The sequence below is a fragment of the Anopheles maculipalpis genome, unplaced genomic scaffold (assembly GCF_943734695.1).
Source record: "Anopheles maculipalpis unplaced genomic scaffold, idAnoMacuDA_375_x PRTXT_4, whole genome shotgun sequence".
Lineage (NCBI taxonomy): Eukaryota > Metazoa > Arthropoda > Insecta > Diptera > Culicidae > Anopheles > Anopheles maculipalpis.
In genome coordinates, this window is record NW_026060568.1 from 553,700 (window position 1) to 572,868 (window position 19,169).

Consider the following 19,169-nt stretch of genomic DNA (forward strand, 5'->3'; position numbering starts at 1 on the left):
GTAAGAGAAGAAAATCCAAGGTCGTCTAATTTAGAGACGTAAGACACACAATCAACATTTTGGCATAAAATCTAAAATAATCATCAGAAAGTGGTTATCCAAGGCATATAAGAGTTGTCTAACGATGCTGAATGCAATAAGCAATAGCGACTTTTTAATGATTTTTTTGGATTTTTGTCAAAATGTACCCTTCACAATTTGGTAAAAGTTATAAGACATTGGTACCGGTACGACCGACAGAAGATTTTTTGACAAAATTTTTTTTACTCTAACTTTGAGTAAAACTGTGTCAGGATGCATTTTTAAGCATGAAAAGTGAACTCCGACGGTAAATAGCAAAATTCACCCGACCCTCAAAGTTGTATTGCGGTGTAAGAGAAGAAAATCCAAAGTTCTCTAATTTAGAGACGTAAGACACAAAATCAACATTTTGGCATAAAATCTAAAATAATCATCAGAAAGTGGTTATCCAAGGCATATTAGAGTTGTCTAACGATGCTGAATGCAATTAGCAATAGCGACTTTTTAATGATTTTTTTGGATTTTTGTCAAAATGTACCCTTCACAACTTGGTACAAGTTATAAGACTTGGGTACCGGTACGACCGACAGAAGATTTTTTGACAAAAATTTTTTTAATCTAACTTTGAGTAAAACTGTGTCAGGATGCATTTTTAAGCATGAAAAGTGAACTCCGACGGTAAATAGCAAAAGTCACCCGACCCTCAAAGTTGTATTGCGTTGTAAGAGAAGAAAATCCAAGGTCGTCTAAGTTAGAGACGTAAGACACAAAATCAACGTTTTGGCATAAAATCTAAAATAATCATCAGAAAGTGGTTATCCAAGGCATATAAGAGTCGTCTAACGATGCAGAATGCAATAAGCAATAGCGACTTTTTAATGATTTTTTTGGATTTTTGTCAAAAAGTACCCTTCACAACTTGGTACAAGTTATAAGACTTGGGTACCGGTACGACCGACAGAAGATTTTCTGACAAAAATTTTTTTTACTCTAACTTTGAGTAAAACTGTGTCAGGATGCATTTTTAAGCATGAAAAGTGAACTCCGACGGTAAATAGCGAAAGTCACCCAACCCTCAAAGTTGTATTGCGGTGTAAGAGAAGAAAATCCTAGGTCGTCTAATTTAGAGACGTAAGACACAAAATCAACATATTGGCATAAAATCTAAAATAATCATCAGGCAGTGGTCATCCCAGGCATATTAGAGTCGTCTAACGATGCTGAATGCAATAAGCAGTAGTGACTTTTTAATGATTTTTTTTTATTTTTGTCAAAATGTACCCTTCACAACTTGGTACAAGTTATAAGACATGGGTACCGGTACGACCGACAGAAGATTTTTTGACAAAAATTTTGTTTACTCTAACTTTGAGTAAAATTGTGTCAGGATGCATTTTTAGCATGTAAAGTGAACTCCGACGGTAAATAGCAAAAGTCACCCGACCCTCAAAGTTGTATTGCGGTGTAAGAGAAGAAAATCCAAGGTCGCCTAATTTAGAGACATAAGACACAAAATCAACATTTTGACATAAAATCTAAAATAATCATCAAACAATGGTCACCCCAGGCATATAAGAGTCGTCTAACGATGCTGAATGCAATAAGCAATAGCGACTTTTTAATGATTTTTTGGATTTTTGTCAAAATGTACCCTGCACAACTTGGTACAAGTTATAAGACATGGGTACTGGTACGACCGACAGAAGATTTTTTGACAAAATTTTATTTACTCTAACTTTGAGTAAAACTGTGTCAGGATGCATTTTTAAGCATGAAAAGTGAACTCCGACGGTAAATAGCAAAAGTCACCCGACCATCAAAGTTGTATTGCGGTGTAAGAGAAGAAAATCCAAAGTTCTCTAATTTAGAGACGTAAGACACAAAATCAACATTTTGGCATAAAATCTAAAATAATCATCAGAAAGTGGTTATCCAAGGCATACAAGAGCCTTCTAACGATGCTGAATGCAATAAGCAATAGCGACTTTTTAATGATATTTTTGGATTTTTGTCAAAATGTACCCTTCACAACTTGGTACAAGTTATAAGACATGGGTACCGGTACGACCGACAGAAGATTTTTTGAAAAAAATTTTTTTTTACTCTAACTTTGAGTAAACCTGTGTCAGGATGCATTTTTAAGCATGAAAAGTGAACTCCGACGGTAAATAGCAAAAGTCACCCGACCCTCAAAGTTGTATTGCGGTGTAAGAGAAGAAAATCCAAGGTCGTCTAATTTAGAGACGTAAGACACACAATCAACATTTTGGCATAAAATCTAAAATAATCATCAGAAAGTGGTTATCCAAGGCATATAAGAGTTGTCTAACGATGCTGAATGCAATAAGCAATAGCGACTTTTTAATGATTTTTTTGGATTTTAGTCAAAATGTACCCTTTACAATTTGGTAAAAGTTATAAGACATGGGTACCGGTACGACCGACAGAAGATTTTTTGACAAAATTTTTTTTACTCTAACTTTGAGTAAAACTGTGTCAGGATGCATTTTTAAGCATGAAAAGTGAACTCCGACGGTAAATAGCAAAATTCACCCGACCCTCAAAGTTGTATTGCGGTGTAAGAGAAGAAAATCCAAAGTTCTCTAATTTAGAGACGTAAGACACAAAATCAACATTTTGGCATAAAATCTAAAATAATCATCAGAAAGTGGTTATCCAAGGCATATTAGAGTTGTCTAACGATGCTGAATGCAATTAGCAATAGCGACTTTTTAATGATTTTTTTGGATTTTTGTCAAAATGTACCCTTCACAACTTGGTACAAGTTATAAGTCATGGGTACCGGTACGACCGACAGAAGAAATTTTGACAAAAAATTTTTTTTGCTCTAACTTTGAGTAAAACTGTGTCAGGATGCATTTTTAAGCATGAAAAGTGAACTCCGACGGTAAATAGCAAAATTCACCCGACCCTCAAAGTTGTATTGCGGTGTAAGAGAAGAAAATCCAAAGTTCTCTAATTTAGAGACGTAAGACACAAAATCAACATTTTGGCATAAAATCTAAAATAATCATCAGAAAGTGGTTATCCAAGGCATATTAGAGTTGTCTAATGATGCTGAATGCAATTAGCAATAGCGACTTTTTAATGATTTTTTTGGATTTTTGTCAAAATGTACCCTTCACAACTTGGTACAAGTTATAAGTCATGGGTACCGGTACGACCGACAGAAGATTTTTTGACAAAAATTTTTTTAATCTAACTTTGAGTAAAACTGTGTCAGGATGCATTTTTAAGCATGAAAAGTGAACTCCGACGGTAAATAGCAAAAGTCACCCGACCCTCAAAGTTGTATTGCGTTGTAAGAGAAGAAAATCCAAGGTCGTCTAAGTTAGAGACGTAAGACACAAAATCAACGTTTTGGCATAAAATCTAAAATAATCATCAGAAAGTGGTTATCCAAGGCATATAAGAGTCGTCTAACGATGCAGAATGCAATAAGCAATAGCGACTTTTTAATGATTTTTTTGGATTTTTGTCAAAATGTACCCTTCACAACTTGGTACAAGTTTTAAGACATGGGTACCGGTACGACCGACAGAAGATTTTTTGACAAAAATTTTTTTTTACTCTAACTTTGAGTAAAACTGTGTCAGGATGCATTTTAAGGCATGAAAAGTGAACTCCGACGGATAATAGCAAAAGTCACCCGACCCTCAAAGTTGTATTGCGGTTTAAGAGAAGAAAATCCAAGGTCGTCTAATTTAGAGACGTAAGACACAAAATCAACATTTTGGCAAAAAATCTAAAATAATCATCAGAAAGTGGTTATCCAAGGCATATTAGAGCTGTCTAACGATGCTGAATGCAATAAGCAATAGCGACTTTTTAATGATTTTTTTGGATTTTTGTCAAAATGTACCCTTCACAACTTGGTACAAGTTATAAGACTTGGGTACCGGTACGACCGACAGAAGATTTTTTGACAAAAATTTTGTTTACTCTAACTTTGAGTAAAATTGTGTCAGGATGCATTTTTAGCATGTAAAGTGAACTCCGACGGATAATAGCAAAAGTCACCCAACCCTCAAAGTTGTATTGCGGTGTAAGAGAAGAAAATCCAAGGTCGTCTAATTTAGAGACGTAAGACACAAAATTAACATTTTGGCATAAAATCTAAAATAATCATCAGAAAGTGGTCATCCCAGGCATATAAGAGTCGTCGAACGATGCTGAATGCAATAAGCAATAGCGACTTTTTAATGATTTTTTTGGATTTTTGTCAAAATGTACCCTTCACAACTTGTTACAAGTTATAAGACATGGGTACCGGTACGACCGACAGAAGATTTTTTGACAAAATTTTATTTACTCTAATTTTGAGTAAAACTGTGTCAGGATGCATTTTTAAGCATGAAAAGTGAACTCCGACGGTAAATAGCAAAAGTCACCCGACCCTCAAAGTTGTATTGCGGTGTAAGAGAAGAAAATCCAAGGTCGCCTAATTTAGAGACATAAGACACAAAATCAACATTTTGACATAAAATCTAAAATAATCATCAAACAATGGTCACCCCAGGCATATAAGAGTCGTCTAACGATGCTGAATGCAATAAGCAATAGCGACTTTTCAATGATTTTTTTGGATTTTTGTCAAAATGTACCCTTCACAACTTGGTACAAGTTATAAGACATGGGCACCGGTACGACCGACAGAAGATTTTTTGACAAAAATGTGTTTTACTCTAACTTAGAGTAAAACTGTGTCAGGATGCATTTTTAAGCATCTCCGACGGTAAATAGCAAAAGTCACCCGACCCTCAAAGTTGTATTGCGGTGTAAGAGAAGAAAATCCAAGGTCGTCTAATTTAGGGACGTAGACACAAAATCCACATTTTGGTATAAAATCTAAAATAATCATCGCACAGTGGTCATCCCAGGCATATAAGAGTCGTCTAACGATGCTGAATTCATTAAGCAATAGCGACTTTTTAATGATTTTTTTGGATTTTTGTCAAAATGTACCCTTCACAACTTGATACAAGTTATAAGACATGGGTACCGGTACGACCGACAGAAGATTTTTTGACAAAAATTTTTTTTAACTAAAACTTTGAGTAAAACTGTGTCAGGATGCATTTTTAAGCATGAAAAGTGAACTCCGACGGTAAATAGCCAAAGTCACCCGACCCTCAAAGTTGTATTGCGGTGTAAGAGAAGAAAATCCAAGGTCGTCTAATTTAGAGACGTAAGACACAAAATCAACATTTTGGCATAAAATCTAAAATAATCATCCGAAAGTGGTTATCCAAGGCATATTAGAGTCGTCTAACGATGCTGAATGCAATAAGCAATAGCGACTTTTTATTGATTTTTTTAAATTTTTGTCAAAATGTACCCTTCACAACTTGGTACAAGTTATAAGACATGGGTACCGGTACGACCGACAGAAGATTTTTTGACAAAAATTTTGTGTACTCTAACTTTGAGTAAAACTGTGTCAGGATGCATTTTTAAGCATGAAAAGTGAACTCCGACGGTAAATAGCAAAAGTCACCCGACCCTCAAAGTTGTATTGCGGTGTAAGAGAAGAAAATCCATGGTCGTCTAATTTAGAGAAGTAAGACACAAAATCAACATTTTGGCATAAAATCTAAAATAATCATCAGAAAGTGGTTATCCAAGCCATATCAGAGTCGTCTAACGATGCTAAATGCAATAAGAAATAGCGACTTTTTAATGATTTTTTTGGATTTTATGCCAAAATGTTGGCATTTTTAAGCATGAAAAGTGAACTCCGACGGTAAATAGCAAAAGTCACCCGACCCTCAAAGTTGTATTGCGGTGTAAGAGAAGAAAATCCATGGTCGTCTAATTTAGAGAAGTAAGACACAAAATCAACATTTTGGCATAAAATCTAAAATAATCATCAGAAAGTGGTTATCCAAGCCATATCAGAGTCGTCTAACGATGCTAAATGCAATAAGAAATAGCGACTTTTTAATGATTTTTTTGGATTTTTGTCAAAATGTACCCTTCACAACTTGGTACAAGTTATAAGACATGGGTACCGGTACGACCGACAGAAGATTTTTTGACAAATTTTTTTTTTACTCTAACTTTGAGTAAAATTGTGTCAGGATGCATTTTTAAGCATGAAAAGTGAACTCCGACGGTAAATAGCAAAAGTCACCCGACCCTCAAAGTTGTATTGCGGTGTAAGAGAAGAAAATCCAAGGTCGTCTAATTTAGAGACGTAAGACACAAAATCAACATTTTGGCATAAAATCTAAAATAATCATCAGACAGTGGTCATCCCAGGCATATTAGCGTCGTCTAACGATGCTGAATGCAATAAGCAATAGCGACTTTTTAATGATTTTTTTGGATTTTTCTCAAAATGTACCATTCACAATTTGGTACAAGTTATAAGACATGGGTACCGGTACGACCGACAGAAGATTTTTTGACAAAATTTTTTTTTACTCTAACTTTGAGTAAAAGTGTGTCAGGATGCATTTTTAAGCATGAAAAGTGAACTCCGACGGTAAATAGCGAAAGTCACCCGACCTTCAAAGTTGTATTGCGGTGTAAGAGAAGAAAATCCAAGGTCGTCTAATTTAGAGACGTAAGACACAAAATAAACATTTTGGCATAAAATCTAAAATAATCATCAGACAGTGGTCATCCCAGGCATATTAGAGTCGTCTAACGATGCTGAATGCAATAAGCAATAGCGACTTTTTAATGATTTTTTTGGATTTTTGTCAAAATGTACCCTTCACAACTTGGTACAAGTTATAAGACATGGGTACCGGTACGACCGACAGAAGATTTTTTGACAAATTTTTTTTTTACTCTAACTTTGAGTAAAATTGTGTCAGGATGCATTTTTAAGCATGAAAAGTGAACTCCGACGGTAAATAGCAAAAGTCACCCGACCCTCAAAGTTGTATTGCGGTGTAAGAGAAGAAAATCCAAGGTCGTCTAATTTAGAGACGTAAGACACAAAATCAACATTTTGGCATAAAATCTAAAATAATCATCAGACAGTGGTCATCCCAGGCATATTAGCGTCGTCTAACGATGCTGAATGCAATAAGCAATAGCAGCTTTTTAATGATTTTTTTGGATTTTTGTCAAAAGGTACCCTTCACAACTTGGTACAAGTTATAAAACATGGGTACCGGTACGACCGACAGAAGATTTTTTGACAAAAAATTTTTTTAACTAAAACTTTGAGTAAAACTGTGTCAGGATGCATTTTTAAGCATGAAAAGTGAACTCCGACGGTAAATAGCCAAAGTCACTCGACCCTCAAAGTTGTATTGCGGTGTAAGAGAAGAAAATCCAAGGTCGTCTAATTTAGAGACGTAAGACACAAAATCAACATTTTGGCATAAAATCTAAAATAATCATCAGAATGTGGTCATCCCAGGCAAATTCGAGTCGTCTAACGATGTTGAATGCAATAAGCAATAGCGACTTTTTAATGATTTTTTTTTTATTTTTGTCAAAATGTACCCTTCACAACTTGGTACAAGTTATAAGACATGGGTACCGGTACGACCGACAGAAGATTTTTTGACAAAAATTTTGTTTACTCTAACTTTGAGTAAAACTGTGTCACGATGCAGTTTTAAGCATGAAAAGTGAACTCCGACGGTAAATAAAAAAAGTCACCCGACCCTCAAAGTTGTATTGCGGTGTAAGAGAAGAAAAACAAAGGTCGTCTAATTTAGAGACGTGAGACACAAAATCAACATTTTGGCATAAAATCTAAAATAATCATCAGACAGTGGTAATCCCAGGCATATTAGAGTCGTCTAACGATGCTGAATGCAATAAGCAATAGCGACTTTTTAATGATTTTTTTGGATTTTTCTCAAAATGTACCCTTCACAACTTGGTACAAGTTATGAGACATGGGTACCGGTACGACCGACAGAAGATATTTTGACAAACAATTTTTTTACTCTAACTTTGAGTAAAACTGTGTCAATATGCATTTTTAGGCATGAAAAGTGAACTCCGACGGTAAATAGCAAAAGTCACCCGACCCTCAAAGTTGTATTGCGGTGTAAGAGAAGAAAATCCAAGGTCGTCTAATTTAGAGACGTAAGACACAAAATCAACATTTTGGCATAAAATCTAAAATAATCATCAGAAAGTGGTTATCCAAGGCATATTGGAGTCGTCTAACGATGCTGAATGCAATAAGCAATAGCGACTTTTTAATGATTTTTTTGGATTTTTGTCAAAATGTACCCTTCACAACTTGGTCCAAGTTATAAGACATGGGTACCGGTACGACCGACAGAAGATTTTTTGACAAAATTTTTTTTTACTTTAACTTTGAGTAAAACTGTGTCAGGATGCATTTTTAAGCATAAAAAGTGAACTCCGATGGTAAATAGCAAAAGTCACCCGACCATCAAAGTTGCATGGCGGTGCAGGAGACGAAAATCCAAGGTCGTCTAATTTAGAGACGTAAGACACAAAATCAACATTTTGGCAAAAAATCTAAAATAATCATCAGAAAGTGGTTATCCAAGGCAAATAAGAGTCGTCTAACGATGCTGAATGCAATAAGAAATAGCGAATTTTTAATGATTTTTTTGGATTTTTGTCAAAATGTACCCTTCACAACTTGGTACAAGTTATAAGACATGGGCACCGGTACGACCGACAGAAGATTTTTTGACAAAAATGTGAATTACTCTAACTTTGAGTAAAACTGTGTCAGGATGCATTTTTAAGCATCTCCGACGGTAAATAACAAAAGTCAACCGTCCTTCAAAGTTGTATTGCGGTGTAAGAGAAGAAAATCCAAGGTCGTCTAATTTAGAGACGTAAGACACAAAATCAACATTTTGGCATAAAATCTAAAATAATTATCAGACAGTGGTCATCCCAGGCATATTAGATTTGTCTAACGATGCTGAATGCAATAAGCAATAGCGTCTTTTTAATGATTTTTTTGGATTTTTATCAAAATGTACCCTTCACAACTTGGTACAAGTTATAAGACATGGGCACCGGTACGACCGACAGAAGATTTCTTGACAAAAATGTGTTTTACTCTAACTTTGAGTAAAACTGTGTCAGGATGCATTTTTAAGCATCTCCGACGGTAAATAGCAAAAGTCACCCGACCCTCAAAGTTGTATTGCGGTGTAAGAGAAGAAAATCCAAGGTCGTCTAATTTAGAGACGTAAGACACAAAATCAACATTTTGGCATAAAATCTAAAATAATCATCAGACAGTGGTCATCCCAGGCATATTGGAGTCATCTAACGATGCTGAATGCAATAAGCAATAGCGACTTTTTAATGATTTTTTTGGATTTTTGTCAAAATGTACCCTTCACAATTTGGTACAAGTTGTAAGACATGGGTACCGGTACGACCGACAGAAGATTTTTTGACAAAAATTTTTTGTACTCTAACTTTGAGTAAAACTGTGTCAGGATGCATTTTTAAGCATGAAAAGTGAATTCCGACGGTTAATAACAAAAGTCAACCGTCCCTCAAAGTTGTATTGCGGTGTAAGAGAAGAAAATCCAAGGTCGTCTAATTTAGAGACGTAAGACACAAAATCAACATTTTGGCATAAAATCTAAAATAATCATCAGACAGTGGTCATCCCAGGCATTTTAGAGTCGTCTAACGATGCTGAATGCAATAAGCAATAGCGACTTTTTAATGATTTTTTTGGATTTTTATCAAAATGTACCCTTCACAACTTGGTACAAGTTATAAGACATGGGTACCGGTACGACCGACAGAAGATTTTTTGACAATTTTTTTTTTACTTTAACTTTAAATAAAACTGTGTCAGGATGCATTTTTAAGCATGAAAAGTGAACTCCGACGGTAAATAGCAAAAGTCACCCAACCCTCAAAGTTGTATTGCGGTGTAAGAGAAGAATATCCAAGGTCGTCTAATTAAGAGACGTAAGACACAAAATCAACATTTTGGCATAAAATCTAAAATAATCATCAGAAAGTGGTTATCCCAGGCATATTAGAGTCGTCCAACGATGCTGAATGCAATAAGCAATAGCGACTTTTTAATGATTTTTTTGGATTTTTGTCAAAATGTACCCTTCACAACTTGGTAAAAGTTATAAGACATGGGTACCGGTATGACCGACGGAAGATTTTTGGACAAAAAATTTTTTTACTCTAACTTTGAGTAAAACGGTGTCAGGATGCATTATTAATCACGAAAAGTGATCTCCGACAGTAAATAGCGAAAGTTACCCGACCATCAAAGTTGCATGGCGGTGCCGGAGACGAAAATCCAAGGTCGTCTAATGTAGGGACGTAAGACACGAAATCAAAATTTTGGCATAAAAGCTAAAATAATCACCAGACAGTGGTCATCCAAGGCATATTAGAGTCGTCTAATGATGCTGAATGCAATAAGCAATAGCGACGTTTTAATGATTTTTTTGGATTTGTGTCAAAATGTACCCTTCACAACTTGGTACAAGTTATAAGACATGGGTACCGGTACGACCGACAGAAGATTTTTTGACAATTTTTTTTGTACTCTAACTTTGAGTAAAACTGTGTCAGGATGCATTTTTAAGCATGAAAAGTGAATTCCGACGGTTAATAACAAAAGTCAACCGTCCCTCAAAGTTGTATTGCGGTGTAAGAGAAGAAAATCCAAGGTCGTCTAATTTAGAGACGTAAGACACAAAATCAACATTTTGGCATAAAATCTAAAATGATCATCAGAAAGTGGTCATCCCAGGCATATAAGAGTCGTCTAACGATGCTGAATGCAATAAGCAATAGCGACTTTTTAATGATTTTTTTGGATTTTTCTCAAAATGTACCCTTCACAACTTGGTACAAGTTATGAGACATGGGTACCGGTACGACCGACAGAAGATATTTTGACAAACAATTTTTTTACTCTAACTTTGAGTAAAACTGTGTCAGGATGCATTTTTAAGCATGAAAAGTGAACTCCGACGGTAAATAAAAAAAGTCACCCGACCCTCAAAGTTGTATTGCGGTGTAAGAGAAGAAAAACAAAGGTCGTCTAATTTAGAGACGTGAGACACAAAATCAACATTTTGGCATAAAATCTAAAATAATCATCAGACAGTGGTAATCCCAGGCATATTAGAGTCGTCTAACGATGCTGAATGCAATAAGCAATAGCGACTTTGTAATGATTTTTTTGGATTTTTCTCAAAATGTACCCTTCACAACTTGGTACAAGTTATAAGACATGAGTACCGGTACGACCGACAGAAGATTTTTTGACCAAAATTTTTTTACTCTAACTTTGAGTAAAACTGTGTCAGGATGCATTTTTAAGCATGAAAAGTGAACTCCGACGGTAAATAGCAAAAGTCACCCGACCCTCAAAGTTGTATTGCGGTGTAAGAGAAGAAAATCAAAGGTCGTCTAATTTAGAGACGTGAGACACAAAATCAACATTTTGGCATAAAATCTAAAATAATCATCAGAAAGTGGTTATCCAAGCCATATTAGAGTCGTCTAATGATGCTGAATGCAATAAGCAATAGCGACTTTTTAATGATTTTTTTGGATTTTTGTCAAAATGTACCCTTCACAACTTGGTACAAGTTATAAGACATGGGTACCGGTACGACCGACAGAAGATTTTTTGACAAAATTTTATTTACTCTAACTTTGAGTAAAACTGTGTCAGGATGCATTTTTAAGCATGAAAAGTGAACTCCGACGGTAAATAGCAAAAGTCACCCGACCATCCAAGTTGTATTGCGGTGTAAGAAAAGAAAATCCAAGGTCGTCTAATTTAGAGACGTAAGACACAAAATTAACATTTTGGCATAAAATCTAAAATAATCATCGTACAGTGGTCATCCCAGGCATATTAGAGTCGTCTAACGATGCTGAATGCAATAAGCAATAGCGACTTTTTAATGATTTTTTTGGATTTTTCTCAAAATGTACCCTTCACATCTTGGTACAAGTTATAAGACATGGGTACCGGTACGACCGACAGAAGATTTTTTGACAAAATTTTATTTACTCTAACTTTGAGTAAAACTGTGTCAGGATGCATTTTTAAGCATGAAAAGTGAACTCCGACGGTAAATAGCAAAAGTCACCCGACCATCCAAGTTGTATTGCGGTGTAAGAAAAGAAAATCCAAGGTCGTCTAATTTAGAGACGTAAGACACAAAATCAACATTTTGGCATAAAATCTTAAATAATCATCAGAAAGTGGTTATCCAAGGCATATTAGAGTTGTCAAACGATGCTGAATGCAATAAGCAATAGCGACTTTTTAATGATTTTTTTGGATTTTTGTCTAAATGTACCCTTCACAACTTGGTACAAGTTATAAGACATGGGTACCGGTACGACCGACAGAAGATTTTTTGACAAAAATTTTTTTTACTCTAACTTTGAGTAAAACTGTGTCAGGATGCATTTTTAAGCACGAAAAGTGAACTCCGACGGTAAAAAGCAAAAGTCACCCGACCATCAAAGTTGTATTGCGGTGTATGAGAAGAAAATCCAAGTTCGTCTAATTTAGAGACGTAAGACACAAAATCAACATTTTGGCATAAAATCTAAAATAATCATCAGAATGTGGTCATCCCAGGCAAATTCGAGTCGTCTAACGATGTTGAATGCAATAAGCAATAGCGACTTTTTAATGATTTTTTTTTGGATTTTTGTCGAAATGTACCCTTCACAACTTGGTACAAGTTATAAGACATGGGTACCGGTACGACCGACAGAAGATTTTTTGACAATAATTTGTTTTTACTCTAACTTTGAGTAAAACTGTGTCAGGATGCATTTTTAAGCATGAAAAGTGAACTCCGACGGAAAATAGCAAACGTCACCCGACCCTCAAAGTTGTATTGCGGTGTAAGAGAAGAAATACCAAGGTCGTCTAATTTAGAGACGTAAGACACAAAATTAACATTTTGGCATAAAATCTAAAATAATCATCGTACAGTGGTCATCCCAGGCATATAAGAGTCGTCTAACGATGCTGAATGCAATAAGCAATAGCGACTTTTTAATGATTTTTTTGGATTTTTGTCCAAATTTACCCTTCACAACTTGGTACAAGTTATAAGACATGGGTACCGGTACGACCGACAGAAGATTTTTTGACAATTTTTTTTTACTCTAACTTTGAGTAAAACTGTGTCAGGATGCATTTTAAAGCATGAAAAGTGAACTCCGACGGTAAATAGCAAAAGTCACCCGACCCTCAAAGTTGTATTGCGGTGTAAGAGAAGAAAATCCAAGGTCGTCTAATTTAGAGACGTAAGACACAAAATCAACATTTTGGCATAAAATCTAAAATAATCATCAGACAGTGGTCATCCCAGGCATATTGGAGTCATCTAACGATGCTGAATGCAATAAGCAATAGCGACTTTTTAATGATTTTTTTGGATTTTTGTCAAAATGTACCCTTCACAATTTGGTACAAGTTATAAGACATGGGTACCGGTACGACCGACAGAAGATTTTTTGACAAAAATTTTTTTTTTACTCTAACTTTGAGTAAACCTGTGTCAGGATGCATTTTTAAGCATGAAAAGTGAACTCCGACGGTAAATAGCAAAAGTCACCCGACCCTCAAAGTTGTATTGCGGTGTAAGAGAAGAAAATCCAAGGTCGTCTAATTTAGAGACGTAAGACACAAAATCAACATTTTGGCATAAAATCTAAAATAATCATCAGACAGTGGTCATACCAGGCATATTAGAGTCGTCTAACGATGCTGAATGCAATAAGCAATAGCGACTTTTTAATGATTTTTTTGGATTTTTGTCAAAATGTACCCTTCACAACTTGGTACAAGTTATAAGACATGGGTACCGGTACGACCGACAGAAGATTTTTTGACAAAAATTCTTTTTACTCTAACTTTGAGTAAAACTGTGTCAGGATGCATTTTTAAGCATGAAAAGTGATCTCCGACAGTAAATAGCGAAAGTTACCCGACCATCAAAGTTGCATGGCGGTGCCGGAGACGAAAATCCAAGGTCGTCTAATTTAGAGACGTAAGACACAAAATCAACATTTTGGCATAAAATCTAAAATAATCATCAGAAAGTGGTTATCCAAGGCATATAAGAGTCGTCTAACGATGCTGAATGCAATAAGCAATAGCGACTTTTTAATGATTTTTTTGGATTTTTGTCAAAATGTACCCTTCACAACTTGGTACAAGTTATAAGTCATGGGTACCGGTACGACCGACAGAAGATTTTTTGACAAAATTTTTTTTACTCTAACTTTGAGTAAAACTGTGTCAGGATGCATTTTTAAGCATGAAAAGTGAACTCCGACGGTAAATAGCAAAAGTCACCCGACCCTCAAAGTTGTATTGCGGTGTAAGAGAAGAAAATCCAAGGTCGTCTAATTTAGAGACGTAAGACACAAAATCAACATTTTGGCATAAAATCTAAAATAATCATCAGACAGTGGTCATCCCAGGCATATTGGAGTCATCTAACGATGCTGAATGCAATAAGCAATAGCGACTTTTTAATGATTTTTTTGGATTTTTGTCAAAATGTACCCTTCACAATTTGGTACAAGTTGTAAGACATGGGTACCGGTACGACCGACAGAAGATTTTTTGACAAAAATTTTTTGTACTCTAACTTTGAGTAAAACTGTGTCAGGATGCATTTTTAAGCATGAAAAGTGAATTCCGACGGTTAATAACAAAAGTCAACCGTCCCTCAAAGTTGTATTGCGGTGTAAGAGAAGAAAATCCAAGGTCGTCTAATTTAGAGACGTAAGACACAAAATCAACATTTTGGCATAAAATCTAAAATAATCATCAGACAGTGGTCATCCCAGGCATTTTAGAGTCGTCTAACGATGCTGAATGCAATAAGCAATAGCGACTTTTTAATGATTTTTTTGGATTTTTATCAAAATGTACCCTTCACAACTTGGTACAAGTTATAAGACATGGGTACCGGTACGACCGACAGAAGATTTTTTGACAATTTTTTTTTTACTTTAACTTTAAATAAAACTGTGTCAGGATGCATTTTTAAGCATGAAAAGTGAACTCCGACGGTAAATAGCAAAAGTCACCCAACCCTCAAAGTTGTATTGCGGTGTAAGAGAAGAATATCCAAGGTCGTCTAATTAAGAGACGTAAGACACAAAATCAACATTTTGGCATAAAATCTAAAATAATCATCAGAAAGTGGTTATCCCAGGCATATTAGAGTCGTCCAACGATGCTGAATGCAATAAGCAATAGCGACTTTTTAATGATTTTTTTGGATTTTTGTCAAAATGTACCCTTCACAACTTGGTAAAAGTTATAAGACATGGGTACCGGTATGACCGACGGAAGATTTTTGGACAAAAAATTTTTTTACTCTAACTTTGAGTAAAACGGTGTCAGGATGCATTATTAATCACGAAAAGTGATCTCCGACAGTAAATAGCGAAAGTTACCCGACCATCAAAGTTGCATGGCGGTGCCGGAGACGAAAATCCAAGGTCGTCTAATGTAGGGACGTAAGACACGAAATCAAAATTTTGGCATAAAAGCTAAAATAATCATCAGACAGTGGTCATCCCAGGCATATTAGAGTCGTCTAACGATGCTGAATGCAAGAAGAAATAGCGACTTTTTAATGATTTTCTTGGATTTTTGTCAAAATGTACCCTTCACAACTTGGTACAAGTTATAAGACATGGGTACCGGTACGAACGACAGAAGATTTTTTGACAATTTTTTTTGTACTCTAACTTTGAGTAAAACTGTGTCAGGATGCATTTTTAAGCATGAGAAGTGAATTCCGACGGTTAATAACAAAAGTCAACCGTCCCTCAAAGTTGTATTGCGGTGTAAGAGAAGAAAATCCAAGGTCGTCTAATTTAGAGACGTAAGACACAAAATCAACATTTTGGCATAAAATCTAAAATGATCATCAGAAAGTGGTCATCCCAGGCATATAAGAGTCGTCTAACGATGCTGAATGCAATAAGCAATAGCGACTTTTTAATGATTTTTTTGGATTTTTCTCAAAATGTACCCTTCACAACTTGGTACAAGTTATGAGACATGGGTACCGGTACGACCGACAGAAGATATTTTGACAAACAATTTTTTTACTCTAACTTTGAGTAAAACTGTGTCAGGATGCATTTTTAAGCATGAAAAGTGAACTCCGACGGTAAATAAAAAAAGTCACCCGACCCTCAAAGTTGTATTGCGGTGTAAGAGAAGAAAAACAAAGGTCGTCTAATTTAGAGACGTGAGACACAAAATCAACATTTTGGCATAAAATCTAAAATAATCATCAGACAGTGGTAATCCCAGGCATATTAGAGTCGTCTAACGATGCTGAATGCAATAAGCAATAGCGACTTTGTAATGATTTTTTTGGATTTTTCTCAAAATGTACCCTTCACAACTTGGTACAAGTTATAAGACATGAGTACCGGTACGACCGACAGAAGATTTTTTGACCAAAATTTTTTTACTCTAACTTTGAGTAAAACTGTGTCAGGATGCATTTTTAAGCATGAAAAGTGAACTCCGACGGTAAATAGCAAAAGTCACCCGACCCTCAAAGTTGTATTGCGGTGTAAGAGAAGAAAATCAAAGGTCGTCTAATTTAGAGACGTGAGACACAAAATCAACATTTTGGCATAAAATCTAAAATAATCATCAGAAAGTGGTTATCCAAGCCATATTAGAGTCGTCTAATGATGCTGAATGCAATAAGCAATAGCGACTTTTTAATGATTTTTTTGGATTTTTGTCAAAATGTACCCTTCACAACTTGGTACAAGTTATAAGACATGGGTACCGGTACGACCGACAGAAGATTTTTTGACAAAATTTTATTTACTCTAACTTTGAGTAAAACTGTGTCAGGATGCATTTTTAAGCATGAAAAGTGAACTCCGACGGTAAATAGCAAAAGTCACCCGACCATCCAAGTTGTATTGCGGTGTAAGAAAAGAAAATCCAAGGTCGTCTAATTTAGAGACGTAAGACACAAAATTAACATTTTGGCATAAAATCTAAAATAATCATCGTACAGTGGTCATCCCAGGCATATTAGAGTCGTCTAACGATGCTGAATGCAATAAGCAATAGCGACTTTTTAATGATTTTTTTGGATTTTTCTCAAAATGTACCCTTCACATCTTGGTACAAGTTATAAGACATGGGTACCGGTACGACCGACAGAAGATTTTTTGACAAAATTTTATTTACTCTAACTTTGAGTAAAACTGTGTCAGGATGCATTTTTAAGCATGAAAAGTGAACTCCGACGGTAAATAGCAAAAGTCACCCGACCATCCAAGTTGTATTGCGGTGTAAGAAAAGAAAATCCAAGGTCGTCTAATTTAGAGACGTAAGACACAAAATCAACATTTTGGCATAAAATCTTAAATAATCATCAGAAAGTGGTTATCCAAGGCATATTAGAGTTGTCAAACGATGCTGAATGCAATAAGCAATAGCGACTTTTTAATGATTTTTTTGGATTTTTGTCTAAATGTACCCTTCACAACTTGGTACAAGTTATAAGACATGGGTACCGGTACGACCGACAGAAGATTTTTTGACAAAAATTTTTTTTACTCTAACTTTGAGTAAAACTGTGTCAGGATGCATTTTTAAGCACGAAAAGTGAACTCCGACGGTAAAAAGCAAAAGTCACCCGACCATCAAAGTTGTATTGCGGTGTATGAGAAGAAAATCCAAGTTCGTCTAATTTAGAGACGTAAGACACAAAATCAACATTTTGGCATAAAATCTAAAATAATCATCAGAATGTGGTCATCCCAGGCAAATTCGAGTCGTCTAACGATGTTGAATGCAATAAGCAATAGCGACTTTTTAATGATTTTTTTTTGGATTTTTGTCGAAATGTACCCTTCACAACTTGGTACAAGTTATAAGACATGGGTACCGGTACGACCGACAGAAGATTTTTTGACAATAATTTGTTTTTACTCTAACTTTGAGTAAAACTGTGTCAGGATGCATTTTTAAGCATGAAAAGTGAACTCCGACGGTAAATAGCAAAATTCACCCGACCCTCAAAGTTGTATTGTGGTGTAAGAGAAGAAAATCCAAGGTCGTCTAATTTAGAGACGTAACACACAAAATCAACATTTTGGCATAAAATCTAAAATAATCATCAGAAAGTGGTTATCCAAGGCATATTAGAGTTGTCTAACGATGCTGAATGCAATAAGCAATAGCGACTTTTTAATGATTTTTTTGGATTTTTGTCAAAATGTACCCTTCACAATTTGGTACAAGTTATAAGACATGGGTACCGGTACGACCGACAGAAGATTTTTTGACAAAAATTTTTTTTTTACTCTAACTTTGAGTAAACCTGTGTCAGGATGCATTTTTAAGCATGAAAAGTGAACTCCGACGGTAAATAGCAAAAGTCACCCGACCCTCAAAGTTGTATTGCGGTGTAAGAGAAGAAAATCCAAGGTCGTCTAATTTAGAGACGTAAGACACAAAATCAACATTTTGGCATAAAATCTAAAATAATCATCAGACAGTGGTCATACCAGGCATATTAGAGTCGTCTAACGATGCTGAATGCAATAAGCAATAGCGACTTTTTAATGATTTTTTTGGATTTTTGTCAAAATGTACCCTTCACAACTTGGTACAAGTTATAAGACATGGGTACCGGTACGACCGACAGAAGATTTTTTGACAAAATTTTTTTTTACTCTAACTTTGAGTAAAACTGTGTCAGGATGCATTTTTAAGCATGAAAAGTGATCTCCAACAGTAAATAGCGAAAGTTACCCGACCATCAAAGTTGCATGGCGGTGCCGGAGACGAAAATCCAAGGTCGTCTAATTTAGAGACGTAAGACACAAAATCAACATTTTGGCATAAAATCTAAAATAATCATCAGAAAGTGGTTATCCAAGGCATATAAGAGTCGTCTAACGATGCTGAATGCAATAAGCAATAGCGACTTTTTAATGATTTTTTTGGATTTTTGTCAAAATGTACCCTTCACAACTTGGTACAAGTTATAAGTCATGGGTACCGGTACGACCGACAGAAGATTTTTTGACAAAATTTTTTTTACTCTAACTTTGAGTAAAACTGTGTCAGGATGCATTTTTAAGCATGAAAAGTGAACTCCGACGGTAAATAGCAAAAG